At 43.0% G+C, this 20,595-nt stretch overlaps 1 pseudogene; it reads right to left on the bottom strand.

Annotated features, from left to right (window-relative positions):
* Nucleotides 1-1,824: 1,824 nt before the first annotated feature.
* On the bottom strand, nt 1,825-6,933 carry LOC114094086 (glycine cleavage system H protein, mitochondrial-like; annotated as a pseudogene).
* Between the last annotated feature and the right edge of the window lie 13,662 nt (nt 6,934-20,595).

Genomic DNA, 20,595 nt, shown 5'->3' on the forward strand with positions numbered 1-20,595 from the left:
CAATCAAAGCAAAAACATTTTGCTTAGTGTAATCATATGATGACCATATTGGGGGGCGGTGAGTGTTTTCAGTCTGGTTTTGTATCAGACAAGTCCATTCTGTCTAATTTGCAGGTTGGGCTCTCCAGGGAAGTTCTAACCCTAACCCTAACCCTAACTCCCTGAGGTCACAGGGAGTTCTAAGCCAGATCAACAACCTGCCTAGTTGGTATGATGTGCAACTTCTGTTGCCCGGTCCAGCAACAACAGGTTGCTCATTGTTAACCTACGGGGAATATGACAAGTGTTTAATAGGCACCAATAATGGCAAATCAGCTCCATGAGGCAGTATACAGGCCACTTTTCAATCTCATGTTAGTAAAGTAGCCTGAACAGTAGGCTTGCTTGGGCAAGTTCAGCATACCAACCTATCTGTTTGCACTTTGGGGGTATAGAAAGAATGATACACCCCAGGAACATATAACTGCCATAAACTGATACAAAGTGTTCCTTAGGTGATGACACCCGAGGGTAACATCACCTGTACTTGTGGAGGCCAGGTTCCCAACAGAGTAGGCTTTACTTGTAAATTTAGACATCCTCCCTCCCCACAAGGGGTCAGTAAGGCAAACCACTGGGGGCTTGTAGTCCCTGGCCACCTAAAGTTCCTTGTCTCCCTTGAGGAGCAGGCAACAGTAAGTTGTTACTTGTACCACAGGCTAGTTTACAAAAATGTTCTCCTTAAATGGACAGAACTAGAGACCACCATGATAAGCAAAATAAGTCAAACTCAGAAGGTTAAGGGTGGTACACATTTTCTCTCATACACGGAAGCTAGAGAGGAAAAAGGAAAACAAAGGTGCAGGTGGAGCTCCTAAAAATCAAAGGGAGGGGCTGGGGTCATGGGTCCAGCCTAGCCTGTGTGAGGCCCTGGGTTCAATTCTCAGCACCACATATAAATAAATAAATGTCCATCAACAACTTAAAATTTTTTTTTAAATCAAAGGGAGATCAGTAGAGAAAAGGGATCAAGGGGTGGGAGACTGGGAAGGAGAGGAGAAATGCTCAAGGAATGATAGTGGCCAGATTATATTGTTATATTATGTGCATGTGCAAATATGGGACACAAATCCCATCAATATATACAACAATAATACACTCATAAAAAATGAGGACATAAAAAAAGAAAGAAAATGTTCTCCTATATCTGTAACCTTAATGCTGGTGACCATGGGCAAGATAATAGGCACTGATGTATGGGTTTCTCATTTCGAGATGTCAGTGCCTCAGGCAGATGAGTAGCCCAGCCCTGCATGGAGTTACACTCGGCCTTAAGGCCTGTTTCTGCAGGCCGTTCTTGCTTTTTTTTTTTTTAAATGAAGTTGAATATTTTATTTCTTATTTTGTTGCAAGCTGCTGTTTCAGTGTATAAAAATAACACCAGTGAATGCAGTACATTATAAAATTAAGGCAGTATTGTTCTTCTGACACTGTACAACACACACTGTCCTCTATGTCCAGTTTTTTTCAAATGGAAGATCATTAAGTATATTGACCCAGATCCAGAGATGGGATGTAAGCACGTTACAATATTATATTAGGCTTATAACAAGATTATCCTTGAATTACATACTTTTTATAAGTATTTTTACCACAGATAATTTCATGAATTCTGATATCAGCCTAGTGCCTACTCTAAAAATCATAAGGAATTGTAAAAAAGATGCATATTGTGTTTATCAGCAGTCATTGGGAAGTTAAGGGGTATCTTCTTCCAGTAGCATTGTTAAGAGTAGTTTTTTAAGTCTTCTATCCACCACTACTTTAAGACAACTGCTTCAGTTATTCCACACTAGTTTATTCAGGGTGCCATTTTCACTCCTCAATAGATTTTACATATTTCTCATATGCTTCTTCGCTCATTAGGTCATCTAGTTCTGAAGGGTCACTCAGTGTCATCTTTATCAGCCAACCATCTTCATAACAAGATTGTTCACAAGCCCTGGGTTTTCTGCAAGTGCCTCATTAATTTCAGTTACTTCTCCTGATAGAGGAGAATAGAGTTCACTGGCAGCTTTCACACTTTCCATCTTGTTTTTTCAATTTTGTTCCAACTTCAGGCAGACTACAATAAACAACATCTCCCAGAGCTTCCTGTGCAAAATTGCTGATTCCCACTGTTCCAATACCATTTTCTGTAGTTATCCATTCATGTTTCTCTGTGAATTTACGCAAAGGGTCAGGAATGGCTTCTTGGTGGAAGTTGAACTGGAGCCAGTCTCTAACTCAGGAGTGTCCAAAAGGCCCCGTTCTTGGCTTTCAATCAATCCAGCTCCTCTTGGATTGTATGGCAGGTAGGAAATCCATAATATCCTAGTCTTGAGCCCACTGTTGTATGTCATGGCCTGTGAAATGGGTCCCTTGGTCACTCTCAATTGCCTGTGGTGTGCCATGTATGCCACTCAGCCAGATTGGTTCCTTAAATAGCTGGTTTCTTATTGGCTTTTTGGCTGGGGTAGGCTTGCATCAAGGCTGCAACTGTGTCCACACAAGTCAACGTATATTTGGTCCCTTCTGATAATGGGAGAAGGCCAATGATGTCTATTTGCCATCACTGAAGAGGCAGTGATATGGCCCTTGGTGGCATCCAGGCATCAAGAGTAGGACTAAGAGCAGGCAAGACAGTTCTGGCACGCAGCAGCAACATCAGGCATCTTTATGGGTGTCACCCAGGGTGTCACACCTGCCCACATACTCTTTTGTTCTATATGCTTATTAATACTGTAAGGGTCCAGCGAACGTCGGAGGAAGAGACCACCAAGAGACCGGCTCATGCAACAGCAAAAGGGGATTTATTGAGGATCCAATCCAGCGCGCTGGGGCTCCAGGCTCACTCAAGAAGGGAGAGCGGCAAGAGCCCCGAGCAGGGGTTGAGCAGTGCTTAAGTACACTTTTTGGGGAGGGCGGGGGCTTTGCATACATCAGAGCAAATCATCATGAGGCACGGGAAAATCAAACAACAATTCTTAAACATGATTAGTACATTCATTGGCGGGAACAGGTCGGGCGGGAGTGATAGGTCAATCCTAAGAAGGGGGGTACATTCAAACTGATTGGTTTGGGCCCTGAGATGCCTACGTGCTAAGCTGCACAGGGTTCTAGGTTATTAAACAACTAAATGGTCAGGGGGAATATCTACTGGGCAGTCCTGGGAATTGTCCTAACAGCTACAGGAATTTCAGGTTTTGGGTGTAGCATAGGAACTTAACAATACCTGGTCTTTTACATTTTAACTCAGGCTTTGCAGCTTAGAAACTACGATACCCGGTCTTTCTACACTTTAACTTCAATTTCTTTTACTCTTACAATACAATGTGACCAAGTAGCAATTTCTTATGTTTGTGATTTTTTTAGCCATTGTATCTTTGCCAGTTGGTCAGCCTCATCATTTTCTGGAAAACTGGAGAGGGCAATGAACAGTCACATGGAACATTGTGAAAACTTTGGTTTTGACACAAGGCCAAAAATTTTCCCATAGCTGTTTTCTCCCCCATGGAGACCTGCCATTCATTATCTACTGTTTCTGTTGCCATTGAGGCATTAGAAGTCCTCTGAATACAGCCCAACGTCTGTGAAGACAGGCACTTTGTGAGCAATAGCCACCCATCCCACTTGTAGTTCAGCCCATTGGTTGCTGAGTCCTTTCCTTTTTCAATCTGCAGAGTCTCCATCACTGGATGATGGGCCACAGCCCTCGGCTCTTGGGGGTTTCTTTTGCTGATCCATCAGTGTAACAGGCTGACTCTGGTGTTGGAGCTTGGCCTTCTTGTATGGGTGAAGGGATGAAGGTGTGAATTCTGGCATGTCATCCTTCTGCTACATATGTGACCCATCTCAGGAACTGTTGAAGTTTTGAGAAGTGAAGTGTTTTCCATTCCTCACTGTCATCAATGGATGGCAAATGGCTAGTAATTATTGCCATCTGAGCTGCCTCCAATTATGGGGCCTTGGCCATTTGCTATATCATCCACCCATGGGGTACATGGTCACATGCCGCAGTCTGGCTGGGCACAAAATAACCGAACCACCAAGAGGCACTTGTAGGTTCAAAACAGGAACTCCTTTATTGCCTGAACTCCCGGGAACACCACCCACGCGGCACTCCCAGGAAACACCAACAACAACCGGAAATCCCTCCTCCGGAACTTCCCCAACCAACCCGAGAACTCCCCAGGAATCCCCGCTGAGAACTCCAAAGTAGCGGGGTCTAATATACAATTGAATACACAGCTTAACATAACCATCATCATCTCAATGGCTCGCTGACATCACCTCTCAATCACTCTGTTCTGGCAAAAATGCCATGCATCATTCTCTCTCAGCAGTCACAACCTTGAGTGCAGCTTCCCTGGGGATGGTATCCATGGCAAGAAGAGCAGCTTAAGTATCACACAATTGTTTTTCCAACAAACTATACTGTTCCTCTGCCCTCTTCCACTACTGTGACCAAAATCCAAAGGGGTCTTATGTCCCTTAATCCACTGCCATAGCCCCATCCAAAGCCACCAGAGTGATATGGACAGTACGCTCAGAAGGTTTCCATAAGCATAATGTCTCAAGGGCTTGTGCCTATTTGTTCACTTGGCTTGATCAAATACCTCGGTGTGCCATCAAACCATTCCTATACTGTACCCCTCCTGCACAAATGATATAGGGCTTGTAATAACTGAGCCAGGTGAAGGATGGGAGCCCTCCCAGTAGCCCCACAAATTCTCGTATTTGCTTTACCGTGTTGGGAAGTGGAAACACCTGAACTTTATCTAGTACAGCCTGAGGCATAATCTTTGTCTTCCCAGAGTAGAAAACACCAAAGAATTTCTCTGATAAGCCAGGGCCTGCACTTTGTCAGCTTTATGGCTGCTCTTCGCTCTTGCAAATGAGTCCAAAGCATGAGTGGAGCCTCAGTGAGTGCTGAGAAAGATTCAGAAGTGAGAAGAGTGCCATCAACATAATGAAACATTTTTACCACGGAGGTCAAGACTGTGTCTCTTGCACTACCCTACCATGAATGATAGTCAGTGGGGCAATGGAGATATCTTTGAGGTAACAATCACAAATGTCCATGTTGGCCTTTCCATGTGATGATGACAAATGGGTCTTGAATCATAGGGGTACATCTATGCTAAAGAAAACATTAGCAAGATCTAGTACATGATGGTATGTTCCCAGGAGATGGCTGAACTCTTCTAGAATGGTGGCTATTTTGGGAACAGTGGATAAGGTGGGCAGATCACCTTATTTAATTCCCTGCAACTCACTGTCAAGCACAAAGTTCCTTTGACTTTCTTACCAGTCATACAGGAGAGTTGAAAGGTCTGCAGGTTTGGCTAATTATGTTTTACCTTGTTGGCCAGTTCACAATGGTCACATATGTGACCATTGGCCACAAGGGAGCCAATACTATTGGGTATCAACATTCTGCAGGGTGTAGACCAAGGCTGACACAAGCTTAATCTCCTAACAGTGCAAATGGAACTCTCCTTTGGGTGTTTGAAACCATTTACCCCACAACATATCAACACCTATTATATATTCAGGAATAGGAGCTACCAGGTAGTGGGTGGGTGGCAGATGTGCAAGCCACAGAGTCAACATTATAGCTCAGACTCTCACTGTATTTTCCCTATATCCATCAATAGCAGTTAACCTCCATGAGAATTTGTCAGGATTAGCGTATGTATCAATGTACTCTCAGTTCCTGTGTTCACTAATGCTGTTACTTTCTGGATATTTTTTGAAGATCAATGTACTACCATTTCTTTTTTTTTCCTTATTAATTACACATGACAGTAGATTTGACATATACTGCAGTGACACAGCCACATCGATTCACAATAGCTAAACTATGGCACCAGCCTAGGGGCCCTTCAACAGATGAATGGATACAGAAAATGTGGTATACATACACAATGGAATACTACCATTTCTATATGTGGCCTCTGCTCCAGAGACATGGCAGACCCCAGAACCTTGACTTCTCCCAACTCGTCCCATACCCAAGGGCTCTGACTCCTGAGGAGAAGCCTTGGGCTCTACTTTTATTACATCTCCTATTAGGAGATGATTGTCTTGGTCTGTTTCTGGAGGCAGAGTTCATTCTACCTTTCTTCTCTTTCTTTTCTATATTGAAAGGTAATGATTAAAACCTCTTGTCTTTTGGTAATTGCTTCCACCACTGTACCAGGGTAGTAATTGGTTGTTTATCTATTTTCCTTTCATCTATTCCTGCTGTTAAGAAGTTCACCCACACCTGTCTACAGGAGACCCAGAGAGGTCCTTCCAGTTTGGGCTGGTTTCATTGACCCTGTTTTCTGCTGTAATCTTTCTGTCTCCTCTAAATTGTGCTGCTCATTGGATGGGCTGTCTTACTAACCAGATTAATACTAATACCAGGGCTGGGGTTGTAGCTCAGTGGTAGAGCACTTGCCTAGCATGCATGAGGCACTGGGTGTTTGAAGTATAAATAAATAAATAGATAGATAGAGAGATCGATAGATAGATAAAGATATTGTGTCCATCTATAACAAAAAAGAAAAAAATTAATACCAAGTGTTACTGTTTGGATATGTAGTATCCCCCAAAAGCTCACATGTGAGAAAATGCAAGTTTAGAGGTGAGATGATAAGATTATGAGGGTCTTAACCTAATCAACATATTAAACAATTTGAATGGATTAACTTGGCAATAACTATAGGCCAGTAGGGTATGGCTGGAGGAGGTAGATCACTCGGGGCATGCCTTTGAGGTATATATTTTTGTCTGCTAAGTGCATGTTCTTCTCTCTCTCCCCCCCCCCCTTCCTGATTGCCACGTTCTGAACTGCACTTCTCCTCCACATCTTTTCCACCATGATGCTCTGCCTCACCTCAGGTCCAGAGCAATGGGGTCAGCCATCTATGGATCTTTGAACCATAAGCACCAAATAAACTTTTCCTCTTCTAAAATTGTTCTTGTCAGGTCTTTTGGTCACAGTGGTAAAAAACCAGGGCACCATAAGTGAACAGAGGGGCCACATGTAATACTGCATCCCTCATCCTGGCAGTAAAAAATCATACTCTCTGGTCTTGAGAAAGTCTGGACATAAACAGACTTTTTGATTCATTCCCAGTTACCACAATTAGCTCTGTAGTTCTTCCATAGAGGGTCACGTACCTCTAAGCATAGGAATATCTCCTGAATTTGGCCACATGTTGCAAGCTACAAGAAGCAGACTAGCTAACAATAACACTACACTTTCATAAGTGGCACTGGTGTAAAGCTGCTGATGTGAAGCAGGGTGAGGAGCTATTGAAGCCATTTTAGACAATTCTATGCCATTCAAGACAATCTATCTACTCCAGTGTCCCACAAACGAAGCAGCCATGCAGGTATACTTTCTTTTGTTTTCTACCTGAACTTAGCTCCCAACTTAGCTCACCAACTCTGCATGAGTCTACGTTCTCAGAGTAATATGTAAATATCTCTCTGGTGTGGGGATCAGATCTATATCTACTCTCTCAGGCCACTCTTGCTGGGTCTTTAACTTTGGGACCACTACTCATCTGGCATCTATTATATCTTCATCTTACACCTCAACTTATGAGCCACTAGAAAGAATGGATTCCATGAATCGACCTTGTGTCTGAGAGTCCCATTATTCACAGTACCCTAAAATGTGCTCTGGGCCATGATGTCTCTCACCTCAGAGTAGTATAACAGTATGCCATGACCTACAGACATTTATTTACAAATTCTTAATTCCAAGACAGCACATCCTCTCTGTCTTACCTGTGCTCAACAGACATCTCTCTCTTGTTTTAACTCTTCCTATACTCTGTGGAGCTGAGCCTGAGTGATTCCCATCTGTGGCTAACTTCAATGCACACAGCAGGGGCCACATCGCTCTGCCATGGCATGCTTCATTTCCTTTGTCCTTCGCACAACTACTTTGGATATGGTTTCTGATACTCTCAGTGTTTTCAGGGCATCCCTATATTCACCTGGTGGTCTCCATCCCTCCAAAGGGAAGCCATCTGTTTTAATCAGTTTTTGCATTGCTGTGACCCAAAGCCCTGACAAAAACATCATACAGGAGGAAAAGTTTGTTTTGGCTCCCCATTTCAGAGGTTCAGTTTATGGGCAGCTGACTCCATAATTCTGGGCCTAAGGAGATACAGAACATCATGGTGGAAGGGTATGGCAGAGGAAAGCAGCTCAGGACATGGCAACCAGGAAACAGAGAAAGAGCTCCACTCATCAGGGACAGAATATAAATCCCAAAGGCATACCCCCAGTGACCTACTTCTTCCAGCTGTACCTTACCTGCTTATGGTTACCACCAAATTAATCTATATTAGTGGATTAATCCACTGATTAGGTTATACCTTTCATATCCTAATCATTTCTCCTCTAAAAATTCTTGCATTGTTTCCACATGAGCCTTTGTGGGACAACTCATATCTAAACCATAGTGTAACCTAAAGCCACATCGATGCTTGGGGCCAACTCAGAATTTTTCCTGTAACTCCATGTCCTTTTCCAATTCCAGAGTCAACTCAACATATTTCTCTTAGGGATTCTGCCAATTATGCCAATTGTTCAGCCCCAGGGCTATAAATGCTCCAGTGTACTGTTTACTGACCCCAAAGGAAGAACTTGGAGGACTCAATGAAGAGGTTTTGGATATTTTATTACTCACTCCTCAGTGGTGGCAGGCCAGGATACAATGGAGGGCAACACTGCAATGTGTCAGATAGGCTGCATGCCCACTGCACAGGTGGATTTCCTCGGGTGTTTTACCAGTACATTCCTTTTCTGAACAGCCTAGGTCACTCTGCTTTCATTCTCACCTAAGGATCGGAGATGGGGGAAGTGGCTGGTTTCCCCTCTCCATATCTTTTGTTACCACATTCTTCAGAATCCTTTCTCACTGCAAACTTTCCCAGGCACTGATTAGTGTTTAACTCAACAGCAGTCTGATGCCAAAGACTTTGCTACTCTCTTTTCTTTTTTCTATTCTACATTGTCTCTCTGTTCCTGTCCTTCTTCATCTCTAAGATACATTTTTTAGTCCCAAATCTCAAACAATGATATTATCCTTCATCAGGACTTTAAAAATACCCCCACTCTTTTTAGCAAAAATTTAGACATAGATTTTCTCAAGTGATAGAGGAAGCTCTTCTTCAATATGTAGATGACATCCTAATTGCTAGTAAGAGCACAGATAAAGTCAGAACAGACTTATGATTAAATTTCTTAACAGAGCAAGGTTACCAGGTCTGCATGAAAAAGGCCCATATCTCTCAACCATTTGGTAAATATCTGAGTTTTGAGCTGTCTTGGGAGCAAAGAAATTTATCTTGGCAGGAGAGAGGCACTACGGAGCCTACTACCAGGAAACAATCACAGTGATTCCTGGATATGGCAAGGATCTATTACACTTCTAGAGGCCCAACTTTGGATGAATAGCCAAAGCCCTTGTTGATGCTCTAAAAGGAGGATAAAATCAACTCTTCAACTGAACTAATAAATTCTTTTTTTTAAAGAGAGAGTGAGAGAGACAGAGAGAGAGAGAGAGAGAGAATTTTTTTAATATTTATTTTTTAGTTTTCGGCAGACACAACATCTTTGTTTGTATGTGGTGCTGAGGATCAAACCCGGGCCGCACGCATGCCAGGTGAGCGCGCTACCACTTGAGCCACATCCCCAGCCCTGAACTAATAAATTCTATAAGGCCTTCGAAGTCACTAAGGACAAGCTAGTGACTGCTGGTGATCTAGGTCTACTAAGCATTAAAAAGTCCTTTGATCTCTTTGTACATGAAAGATAAGGAGTCAGCACTGGGATCTCAACCCAAAACTCTAAATAATATGAGAAGATCTGTTGCATATTTTGAAAACAAGTGGAAATAATGACTAATGGCTCTTGTGTCTGAGGGTATCAACACCACTGGCCACTTCCTACAATAGTGGATAAGTTTATCTTGGGTCAGCCCACCTCTATTGACAATTGTCACTTTGTGGCAATTAGAATGAAAGGTGGGTATTGGCTCACGTCTGGGATAGTAGGCAAATATCAAGTTATACTCCTAAACAATTCTAATGTTACCTTGAACATAGTAATGACTTTAAATCCAGCCACTCTGCTTCCCACTAATACTAAAGAATTGGTTCATGATCATACCCAGATAATTGAAAGGGTTTATTACAGCCATTCTGATCTAACACACCTGCATTGGAGAATACATACCTTGAGATGTTCACACATGGGATTGGTTGTATGGACCAAGGACAACACAAATCTGGGTATGCATACATTGATAACCCATCAAGACACTGGAAGCAGAAACCCTTTGCCAGAGCTTATAGCTCTGAAAAGGGTCCTTCATTTAGGTAAGAACAAGAGAGTAACTATTTTCACAGACACCAAATATGCTTCTTTTTTTGGTGATCCATGCCCATGGAGCTATTTGGAAAAAGAAGGAACTGCTAACTGCTTGTAAAGAAAGAAATTCAACATGCTAAAGAAGTTTTGCATTTATCAGAAGCTGTCCTGGAGTCAAAAGAACTGATCATCATCTATTTTCCAGGGTATCAGAAATCAGAAATCAGATGGACTGCTTAAGGAAGTATTTGAGCAGATCATGCTGCAAAGGTGGACTCCAAGACAAAAACATCTAGATCCCCTTTAATGACCCTGAATCCTGATGTAGATTTGTGGGGGGAGACGCCTTCAGCATTCCCCTGATGACTTAGAGTCAATGTATAGTGAAGGTTTATGGAAAATAATATTCCTACAAGACAGCCCTCTGGGAAAAATGGAGGGAATGTGACTCTAGAAGAGGGAGGGAAATTAGCCAAACATTAAACCTCTCCCAGTACATCCTTTCCCAGTAATAATGGGCCTGAGAGGAAAAGCCTCATCCCTTCCTAGGTTCATTCTTAGCATCTCCACCAAAAACAAACATTTAACCCTTCCTAACCACAATGGGTCTTGAAGGGAGGAGGCAAATACTGAAATCCTGGACTTTTACCCTTTCCCACTGCAGATGAGTTCTGGAGGGAGAAAAACAAATAGTGAAGCTCTGGGTAACAATGGGTCCCAGAGGAAGGAAAATAAGCAGTGAACACCGAATTCTGAGCTTTTTCAAACTTTTTACAACTGCTTTCCTGAGTTAAAATTTTAACCTGCACAACTAGGTCCCTGACTATCCAAACAGCATGTCTGCAGTCTCCAATGATTAATTCATTGTAAACCTTCTGTAACCTGGGGACCATTTCCATACCCAGAAAATGAGCCCTTCTGTGCTGGAGGTTTGCTTCCCATCTCCCGCCTCTATCATTTGCATGCCATATGCTTACATATAGGAATTTAAATATGGTTCTGACCACTCCCAGGATGTCAATTATACATACACCAAGGATGGTTGGATTTATAACACACAAGGTAAAATCCTCATTCCGAGCATCCTGTGGAGGATGTAATAAGTCATATATGCACTATAGTATCCATTTGAGGAGGGATGCCATCCTCCAATGAATAAACAAATTCATTATAGACACTCATATGCCAAGGATGGTTCCAAAGGTAATTTAAATATGCATAGTGAGTATCCACAAATAACCCCAGAACAGGTCTGCTACCCTTAAAAAGAAGTTCCATCCAGAGGCCCCAGAGCCAGGGGTGATTAACAAATTGACTTTACTATGATGCCAAGAGTCACTAGAAATTTTAAATACTTATTAGTATTTGAGGACAATGTTACTAATTGAATAGAACCTTTTTCATTGCTATTCCGATAAGACCTCTGAGGTTCTTAAAGCATTTAAAAAAAAATAATTCCTAGGTTCATGCTACCCATGTTCATTCAGAATAATAATAGAGGATCCTTCATGACAAATATACCTCAAGAATTGTCTGGGGACTTAGGAATTCAATGGAAACTACATTCTTCATGGAGACTTCAATCTATTGGCAAAACAAAAGATGAATTATATACTTAAAAAGACCTTTGCTAAAATTTCTCAGGAAAGTAATCCAGCCTGTTGAACAGCTTCAGGCAAGTATGGCCACTAGACACAAACTCTAGTTCAGCCCCTATGAAATATTCCATGGGAGAACCTTCCTGTGTTTTAGAGATGAATATGGAAACCTGTAGGAAACTCAGATTAAAATGAGACACGATCATGTATGGACAATGATTGGGAACTACTCCACCTGCCATACATAAATTTGCTTCTTGCCAACTGAGGTTCCCTATAGACATTCTCTGCCTCTGTGTCCTGGAGACTGGGTCCTACTGAGATCTTGCTTGAAAATAAGCATCTGGAAGATGAGCTCCATCTTTCCTGGACTGGACCTTATGAAGTGCTACAGTGAAACACAGGAGTCAGGCCATGGATCCCTCGCTCTTGAGTTAAATTGCTTCTGCAAAGGTCATCAGGTCCTCTGTGTCCTGTCTACCTGTGAACAGCATGGGAAACAGAAAATATGCTGTGTAAGAACATTGTGTCCAAAGTCACCGAATCCTTGGCTGCTCTAATATCCCAGACACTGAATCTCCCAAACGGCAAGTGAACCCTGGACCATCCTCAATTTGAAGACCATCTCCTACACATAATTATTGAATGGCTCCCTGGTTCTGATTTTACTTTTGGACCATTTTCCTATTCTGTCTCAATCTTCTATTTTCTATGTTTTACTGTGTGCTACCTGAAGGGCTAAACCCCTCCCTTTGTAACTGTAACTAGTAGGTTCTATGATGAGATGGTTCTTCCTCTCCTTTTTTCTCCATACTTTCCATTTTAGGGCTTTGCCTTTAATAGACAGAAAGGGAGCTGGGTGCAGTAGCACATGCCTGTAATCCCAGTGGCTCAGGAGACTGAAGCAGGAGGATTGCAAGTTCAAAACCAGCCCCAGCAAAAGCGAGGTGCTAAGCAACTCAGTGAGACTCTGTCTCTAAATAAAATACAAAATAGAGCTGGGGATGTGGCTCAGTGGCCAAATATCTCTGAGTTCAATACCCAGTACCAAAAAAGAATGGAAATAGGATACTATTTTTCAGCTATCCCAATCTCTACTGTAACCTGACTGTTGGATTTGCCATATTTTATTTGTGAATTCCTTCTCATGAGCTAATGATTGATATACCTGTCACCAATCCCTGGTTCTCTCCTTTCCTATAACCTATGAAGAAACACCCCTAGATGTTGCCTATCAAGTCCACTTCATTCTCTTGTGTAAAAACATACCATGCTTTTGGCCAGACCCCCAGCCCCCAGACAACTCCTATCCTTTATTCAGACTCAAGATGCAGTTCCTTATGGACAAATGGACATTTCCAAGAAAGATTGGCAAACAGACTAGAACATTTTGCTTTGGTAATGCCACCTTTTATTCACTTCCTAAGGCCACAAATGATTTATAAAAATCCTATTATAACTAGACAGATCCCCAATATCTCAAACCTCTATGTTTTGATTACTGACCACACAGTTCATATTCCTATTCTCTGAAACTAACAGTACCTTATAGTCCAACCCAAACACTGATCCTGCTTTCAGAACATTACCAAATTTTTGCAACCAATGAGTCTTTAAACTTCAACAGAACTAGCAAATTATTGCCTTCTCTGGTCCTTTTTGTTTGTGAATTCAAAAATCATCCCTAGGCTTATGAATACCTAGGGTCATGGCATATGGGAGGACAATGTTTTTAGGATACCCAACTATCCCTTTTAGTTTCTTCTAACTCATGACACAAGGTTCTCTTCGATATCACCATCTCTTTAAAAGGATTTTTCTATCATCAATGACTATCCTGCAACACTCCCCAGACTCTGAAGATGGTAATTGTGAACATCCTCAAAGATGTGATTTACAGAAGAAGTTGATGGTGGAGGTTAGGCAGACCTGGAAGTATGTAAGGATCCTGGCTGGAATTGGCTCTGCCTGGAATGAACACATGATCAATAATCTCCCATAAGGTTAGTAGGATCTCCCTTCTACTTCTTGGACCATTGGGACTCAACAGAGTAGAATCCCTAGCCTAAATCGTGCTGGACAATCTAATTGCCATGGATTATATCCTAGCTACAGGGTAGGGTAGGTGCCATAGTAAACACCTCGTGTTGCAATTGGATGAACACTGCCAATCAGGTGGAGTTAAGAGACATCTAAAACGTTAAGGTTGGCTAAGCCTCTTGAAGGGGTCCCATCCCCTGGCCCATTGAGCTGGTCTCACTTGCCCTTTTCAGATTATTTTTAGTTGGCTACATTTGGGCCTCAGTTCCATTTGCACTCTGCCCTACAGTTTATAATGATCCTTTTAATTTTAGGCTTCAGCCTCTGGCTCCTTCTTCAGGTGATACTTACATGTTTCAATCATTGTTTAAAATCTAGCTTGTCTCCTTCTGGGTACCCCTTGTCTTCTAATATTAGTTCACCCCCCGGCAGGGAACCTACAAATAGTTTCCAATGAGTTCTGTACATTTCTGTTCCTCTAACCCGGATCTACACCATAGTCCAGAAGGAAGCATCCAGATCAGTTTTGCTCGGACTCACACAGTGGGAACTGAAGCCCAGTGAAACCTGGTTAAATCCTCCAGCTTCAGTTGTTTCTAGTTACTTGCTTTCATCACTAACTTTAGCAGTCACGTAGCTAAATAATAAAGTATCACACCCCCACTAACTTTGCCCTAAATAATACCTATCAAGTGTGGTCACCACAGTAAGTTGTTTTTGAGGAATTGGGGTATAGCCTTTTCTAGCTCAAACTGATTGAAGCCACCAGCCACATTACTTGAACCTGCACAAGTGTCCACTGGGTGACATGTGATGTCACACAGTTAAAAACCTCCACCAACAGATGATGCTAACACCGCCATTTTCTGAACATCTGTCCTAGGAAGACCCACGAAATTGGATTACACGTGTGCAGGCTACCAATTACTTCACTCCTCCTTACTACCAGATGCCTTTAGCCAGACTTTAGACCACCTGCTTCTTTATCCCATGTGTACTCCCAAACTCTTAACCTCAGGTAGTCAGATTTGAGACTTGCTCTCTTGTCTTCCATGTGCTTGACTGCCTCGTGAGTAAACTCTTTCTCTATTACAAACTTGTTATTTTGGTGATCAGCATACTGCATAGCATGCAAAATGGGCCTAGTTCAGTAATCCATTTACCGGATTTTAAAATTATATTCTACACACCTCTCAACCTTTCTTTCATAATTTGCTTTTTATCTCTTTGCACTATTTCTATACAATTCCCACAGATGGATCCATTTTTCTCTCTTTGATGGCATCTAATATCAAGTTTATTCTGTACAGTGATTTATTGTTGTTATTATTATTTCGATGTCCATATTTTTATTCTAGTATTTAAAATTATCTCATCTGTAATTTATACTTTCCACAGAATTTCTTTTTTCAATAATCACAGTTTGCATTCTGGAATTCTTTTTTTGTTCTTTTGTTTAGAATTTCAAGTTGTTATTTTGTGCCTTTAACTGTATTTAAGTCAAGGTAAAGTACCTACAAATCTGCTCTTTCCCCTATCTGCCGACAATTCATTATGCAAATTGTTTGATCATGCGCTCTGTAATTTTGGTTTATGGGCCAATTTTATTTGGGGCTTTCTTGGGGGAAGTCCTAGGGGCCTGGGTTATGATAATATTTCTACAGAGTGATAAGCTCTAATTTTCCTAAAACCTTGGAGGTAACATTGACCTGGAACCAACCATATCATTTAAATTTGAGTTCAAAACTAGGCAAGAGGAAGGTTCAGAGTTGAATTTCTCAAATGAACCCTCTTTTAAAAATACATCCTAATGATACATCTTGTTATTTCTCTTGAAAATGGATAGGGATTTTTTTTTTCTTTTACAGTGGTGGGGATTGAGCCAAGATTCTCATAAAACTAGGCAAACATTCTACCATTGAGCTATACCATTAGTCCCAGATAATTTTTTAGTTCCATCTAAATGGGCACCAAAGTCCATTCACCTAAAAATTGGCAAATATGATAATTTATTCTATTCATATCCTAAATTGCTTTAGCAATACCACAATTACTTAATTCTCTCTCTCCTTCATATATATATAAAACCTTGGGTTCCTCAGGTCAGACTGCTAGGAATCCAGATCCTGGCCATTCTGAACTGCATGGGGAGTAGGGACATCATCCCCAGAATGAGAGTCATCAATGGCTCAGTCTGGTTTTGGATGACTGGATTGTGAGCAGGGACAAGAGAACAGGGAACACACACATACACACACACACACACACACACACACACATATTTAGGTTTCATATTATGAATATGAAATAGGGAAATTTGCTATCACATAACTGGACTTCTAAAGAGCAAAACTGAAAGTTTTGCAAAGAGTAGAAGGAAAACGGTGTTTATTCAAGAGAGAAAAAAGCAGAATATTATTGTGATAAGATTGCAAAAACAGGACAAAAGGGTCTTATGATCATCAAAGAAATCACAAGTGTTAAGAAATGGTTGCTATATCAGGCAAAAGAGATGGAAGTGTGTAGAAGCCTCCTTAGTCATGGAGACGGAGTTGGGAATCTCAGGGAGCCAGCATTAGGCAATCAGGAGTGGACAGTCATCCCACTGGCTTTGGCTCTAGGTTAATGATTCCTGTTAAGAGTTGGGTGAGGTAACACAGGGTCCAAGAGATAAGCCACAACTAGTAAGTTTCTTTCTGAAGCACCCATTTCAGCATCCTGTTCCAAAATACTGAGGTGTCATGCTGCCTCAGTGTTCTGTGCCATCGTATGCTTCCTTCTGCAGAACACTCCTTTGGGTACATATTCTAGTCCCCACTTGTTTGTCACCTACTGCCTGCACATGGTCCTCAGTGTCTTCCTCATTAGTAAAGTGAAAACAATATCTCTTCTCTGAAGTGATATAAATGATGTGAAAGGGCTTTGGAAATGTGGCAGGTTACGGGCCACTGGCTTCTTCTACTTTCCCAATTCCTGCTTCAGGACTATTCTGCCAGGCCCCAAGCTCTTAGCTCTGTCCTACACTTTCATTGATATTTGAACATTAAAGGGTCAAAACTACACATTATCTCAAGAATGGGGACTAATATCACAGCTCCATCTCTTCTCTTCACTGTTTCCCATGCTCACTGGGACCACTGCCTCTTGGTGAGACCCACTCACTGGCCAAAGTGCAGGGTTGGTAGCATCATAATGGGCATGCAGTCCTGGGGTGATGTGGGCCCTCATGTGTGGCATAACTGCTGGAGCAGCTCTGGCATGAGATCACTTGCTCACCATGACTGTGGCAAGCTGAGAAGCCAGCAGTGTTTGAAATGATGACAAGGAAGCACCCTCAAATTTCCCCACCTCGACCCCAGCCTCCTCCTCCCTCTGTTCCTCCAACCACTCCTCCTCCAACCTGCCTTCCTCCCCTGACTACTCCATTTTTCTTCCCTCCATCTACTGTCCAGCGCAACGCCTCCCTCTCTGTCTTCTGCCCTACCTGGTTCCCTCCTCTAGCTAGTGGTGCCAGTTCCTACTACCCCACCTTAAATATCTCCATGCCCAGCTCTTCCTGTCTTCCTTCTGGACCACCCACTCGCCAGCCTGTTCGTCTTGCTCCCCTTTCCTGCTACTCCTCCATCATGGCCCCTACTCCTCCTCCCAGCCCTTCCTTCTAGTTCCCTCTTCTCTTGACCCCGCTCACAATCCAGTCATCCAAAACCAGACTGAGCCATTGATGACTCGCATTCTGGGGATGGCGTCCCTACTCCCCACACAATTCAAAATGGCCAGGATCTGGATTCCCAGCAGCCTGACCCAGGGAACCCAAGGAAGGCAGGGCGAGGGCAAGCCAAGCTTCAGCCTGGAGCATCTCTCTGGTGAGTTCCAAGACCCTTTCCCGTGTCCAGACCCTGGTTACCTTACTATCATGGTAACCCTCTTGGGATGCCAGAGAGACCCTTAACAATTTCCCAGAGAGCCAGTTCCTCTCCCTCCCCTGTCTGCTCTGCCCCCTGCAGGAGGCTCTGCATTTGTCCTTGGCTTCTCTGTGGAACTAGGGCTATAAGCACAGAACCTGCAGGCCCAGTGAGGGCAGGGTATGAGGAAGGAGCTCTATGAGCTTAAGACCTGTGATGTGCCCTAATGTAAAGTTGAGGGCAAGAAAGACAGATACAAGGGCTCTCAGGCAGGACCTAAGGCCCTGTACAGATAAATGAAGACTCAAGGCATGTTCTGTTTTGTTTAAGTCTGGCTTTCCCTAAAGACTATGCATTCAGAGATAATTTCTATAGTTGTTTAAGTCTGGCTCCTCTTAGACTCCATTTTCCCTCATCCTAGGACTCTACAACACACTAGGCATTTTCTGCCCTTGAAAAATGGGCAAGAAGGGAAGAAGTTCTCTTTTGTTCTCATCAGAGCCCTGCAGGTAGCAGAGTTGTGTTCTAATGTGAACCATGACGCTGTTTGTCTCTGGTTCACACAGGCACCAGAAAGCCCATGTCTTGGCACTATAACATGGAGGAACTTACAGATGTACATCCTGGGGCATGAGAAAACCATGACATAAAGCACACAGAGGATACGGCTCAGAGACCTCTTATGGTACTGTCAACTTGGGCTAGGCCTCCCAGTCCTCTGCTTTGAGGATGAAAATTCATACCAACCAAGATGACAAGACATACTTTCAACCATAGTGCCATTTTCTTAACTGTCCAGCAACAAAAATGTTCCTAATGACCTTAACATTACATTCATTCACTCATCAGACATTTAGATGGCACAAGCAGAGTGTCTGGGGTCATACTGAGTGCATACTCTGGTTCTGCCACTCATTCATTGGGTGACTTTGTTCAGGGATTTACCCTCTCTCAGCCTACTCCCTAGGGTTGCTAGGAGGGTTAAGTAAAATAATGCAAGTGCTCAGGACAGGATCTAGTGCTTGGGCTTCTGAAATGGTAGCTGTGACTACTGTTGGCATTCTTACCAAGTGGTAGTCACCATGATGGGTATGGGAACCTCACAGCTACATGAGAGACAAACAAGCAGACTTGCGAGGATATAGACAAGTGAACAGGGGAGGGGGCTGGTGTGACCCAGCACAGAACACAGGTGCTGCCAAGGACAAGCACAGGCACAAGTGCTGGTGCCAAATCCTGACTCCTGCCTAACTCGGGCTGTGTCTCCTGCCAGGTTTCTGAATCTCACTCTTCATGCTGCTCCAGGACCAAGGAAGGAACATCCAGAGAGACGGGGTGAAAGTCAAGAAATGGAGGGGATGCAGAGGTTTTGATGAGTGTGGCTCCCACACTTAATAAACACTAGGAGGATTCCATCTCTTGGGACCCCTTCTTCCTCCAGAAGTCTTTTCTGCTGTCCTTTAATAAACTTCTAATTTCCACTCTGAAAAAATAAAATAAATAAAATAAACACTAGGAAGCACCAAGGCAATAGAGGTGGTAGCTAAGAGGGCAGGGTAGGGAGCCAGGTGGCCTTGGTTCTGCTTCACAGGTGTGTGACCTCAGGTATGATGTTACCACGACATTTTTAAACCTAGTTCCCCAGTCATGGAATGGAGACATTACAGCAACTCTCTCATTTGGATATATAAGTAGCAAAGGAGGTGGTGGTTTTGGTGGGCCCAGAACCAGGCCTGGTCCACCCATGCCCAATACACATGGGCAGGTTACTCTGATGCAAACCAGGAAGAACAGAAAGGAGGGTAAGAGGCCAACCTCAGACCCAGCCGATGCTGCTCCTGTCTCCTTGGCTTCATCCCAGGTATCTTTATCCACTGAGTGATTCCGGGGTGAGCTTCCTTCCCAGGAGCTCTCTGCACCCTGCACTTCTCCAGCTCCCACTCCAGGGGCCTGCCCTTGTCTTCCCTTACTCACCTCTAGCCTCGGGCACGTGGCTCTGCAACAGGTTGCTTCATGAAGATTTGAATTCAAAACTCCTTTAGTCCAGGTTGAACCACTGAGCAGGGCAGTAATAGAGCTGCTCATTTGCACCAGCTCCTCTTCAGACATGGGGCGTCGCCTCTGAGACAGGAAACTGCAGGATTCAGGCAGAAGGTTTCTGTGGGAGCCCCAACCACTTATACAAAGAAGGGGTGAGTATAGAAGGGAAAGATATGGCTAGAGGCTGGAAGAGATGACACCAAAGGGAAAAAGAAGGGTACAAGAATATGCATAATGAACCAATTGTTCAGTGACTTTTAAAGTCCAGAAGGAAGACTTTCTTCAAGGGAGGCTACTAATGCCATAGGAATAGGCACCGGAATGGGATTCTGCTATAAGGGAGATTGGATTCAACTCTGAGTACAGCATGGACAAGTTGGAATTTGAAGCCGAGAATCAAGGTGTGAGGTCAATAGATGGAAAATTACTCTCTAAATACAGTGCAAAATAGGGCTGGGGATGTGGCTCACTGATCAAGTGCCCCTGAATTCCATCCACAGTACCCCCTCCAAAAAAAGTTGCTTTTGCCAGTGTTACCTCTTGGGGAACACCTTCCCCCCTTTTCATCTTTCCCCATTTATATCAGTAGATTGCTTTCCCTAAGTGTCTCAAGC

This window comes from Marmota flaviventris, chromosome 10, assembly GCF_047511675.1.
Source record: "Marmota flaviventris isolate mMarFla1 chromosome 10, mMarFla1.hap1, whole genome shotgun sequence".
NCBI lineage: Eukaryota > Metazoa > Chordata > Mammalia > Rodentia > Sciuridae > Marmota > Marmota flaviventris.